The following is a 2,719-nucleotide window of genomic DNA, read 5'->3' as shown; positions in this document are numbered from 1 at the left end:
ATCACAATCAAAGCAGGCATGAGAACCACCCCTCATCTGGTCTCGGTGATTGTTGTAGAAGCAGGTAAACTTCTTCACAATCAGCGCAAGGTCATCATCATCTAGCGTGTCCACCTGCTCCTCTATGACAGAAACCATAGAAGACAAAGCAAATCTAGAAACCATAGAAGACAAAGCAAATTCACTCGATGAAATGTTAGCACAAGAAAAGCCAGCTACAGACTGATTGCCACCACCAGGTCCGGAAACCAACACCATGTTCTGAGACAGGAGATTTCCGAGACCGATCTGAGCCGTCTTGGCAATCTTAGTGGAATTAAGCTTGCTGAAGAGCTCATCACAAATCAACATGTTGAAGACTCTTCAATACTTGAGATCTTTACTTCCCATATGTTACGGTCAAGAGCATAGAGAAGCTCGATCGCTCTCTCGTGGTCAAAATAGGGCAAAACACCAGTTGATCGAAGATTGCTAACAATCCCATCAAAGCGAGCAAACATCGCATCCAAAGACTCTCCAGGTACTTTCACAAACATTTGGTATTATTGGTTGTATGTGCTTTGGCGTCTAGCCTTAATCTGATTAGTGCATTCGTGAAAGACATTTCTGATTAGTGCATTCATGAAAGACACTTAGAGTATTCCAGATCTCCCGGACAGTACAGAGGTATTGGATCCTGTCAAACTCATTCTGACTTAGGCTAGTGAACAAAGTATTTCTGGCCTTATTGTTGGTCTCATACTGTTCGATTTGAACTTGAGTCGTGCGAGCAACAAGGATCTCGTAGTTGGAATCAACTACTTCTCATATTGCACTTTCTTGGCTTAGAAGATAAGCCTCCATGCACACCTTCCAATACAAAAAATCATGACCATCAAACAACAGAATCTTTTCACTTCTCTCCATATTGCCTACGGATTACAAAGCTAGTTAAGGTCAACAAGTGATCAAACTGACTTTGATACCAATTATAGGAACGAGAGTTAAGGGGGAATTGTCCAAATAATATTCTAGTTAATCACCAAGTCGATCATCTATATAATCACGACTTTAACGATTAACCATAATATCATTCCGGTAGTCCTGACATGTGTTTTGTGCCCAAGATCGGAACACATGCCTTTCCAACATAAGCAATCACAACCAAGCTTAATAAAGAGTGAGTAATTAAATTATATTATAAGTTCTTAAGCATTTACAAGTTTAACAATTTATAGTAAAATAAACCTAGGAGGATAGTAAAATTGATCAACTCCTAGCCAACAGAGAAAACTACGTAGCGAAAACAAAAGCTAAAGACAACAAAAGATGGGTGAAGCCATATACCCTTAGGCTTCACCCCAAAAGCGTGACCTCTAAGTAGTTGCCTACTCCATCCCGCTACTAACATCGGCAGGTGTGAAGTAGCCAAACACCACCTCTTCCTCACCTGCAAAACCTGTAGAACAGCTGAGTACAAAGATACTCGCAAGACTTAATCCATATAGGGTAAATGTAAAAACCCGACTCCATGGAATATGCATTGGGCTATTAGCATGGAAACATGCCACAAGGTTCATTAAAACATATGCGTCCGCAACCTAGACACATATGTATGAACATCTAGACTTAACCAACATACCCTTCCAAAACTATAACTACCAACTTGCACATAAATGTAAATGGAACCATAATAATACATCAATAGCCAACCATCAACATTACCCAACATACCATCCATGCCACCATCCTACATTCGTAACTCTACGACCCATGCTAATGGATAGAAGCATGCTCATGATCGAGAGCGCGACAATTTAAATTGTTTTTACACCCTGCAGAGGGGGTAAAACTTTACCACAAAACTCGAGGATCATGCGGTTTGCATGACCGCACATGTCCATATAAGGGGTACTCACGTCAATATTTCCCAACAAGTCCCAACCACTTGAATTTTATGACTTTAGCATCAAGAAGAACAACCTCTTAAGGTGTTAAAATTTTAGCTCAAACAGAAAAACAAAAATCAACACTGAAAAGAAAAAACTTGCACACAAGGCAAGGGAACCAAGTGAGGGAAACTAGAAGGAGGGGAATTCAAGCATATGTAACAAAATAAATTTCATTACTTAAAGAGGTCAACCCTATTTTAGACGGATTACAAAGATTTTTCTCTCAAAACTCTCACATATTACATAGGCTAAGCACTCATTCTTATCTCCTCTAAAACTCTAGCACAATGCTCTCATATAGGTGGCACAAGGGGCTCAATTAGCTAGTTCATCCTCTTTCGTAGCCCCACCCCTCTATTTATAGGCTTAGAAAAATTTGACCCCCTAACTTTTCTAGTTTTTTTCCCCAAAATACTCATCTCCTGTAGTATAATCCTACCTACCACCGAGTATATTTTAGTTAATTTTCTTCTCCATTCATCGGACAGCCTCGACGCCTTCTTGACTTGGCTTTGCCTCGACGCAAGTTTTACGATGGTGCCACATACTTCTCTAGTCCTCCCACGGTTTTAAGGCCAAATTGCGAAACCTTAGCATGCTTCTTAAAGTGTGACTAGCCGCCACTTGCTTCCACCTAAAGCATACACTCTGATGATGACGCGTGTCCTGCGTCTTGCGATTTTGACCATCGGCAAGTTTCCTGATCCCTCGAGCCACCTTGTCACTTGCATTGGCATCCCCTTCGCTTAACTTTGTAACACGTTGTATTCATCCTCCATTTTATGCTT

The sequence above is a fragment of the Phragmites australis genome, chromosome 2, assembly GCF_958298935.1.
Source record: "Phragmites australis chromosome 2, lpPhrAust1.1, whole genome shotgun sequence".
In the NCBI taxonomy this organism is placed as follows: Eukaryota; Viridiplantae; Streptophyta; class Magnoliopsida; order Poales; family Poaceae; genus Phragmites; species Phragmites australis.
This window is presented reverse-complemented; position numbering follows the sequence as displayed.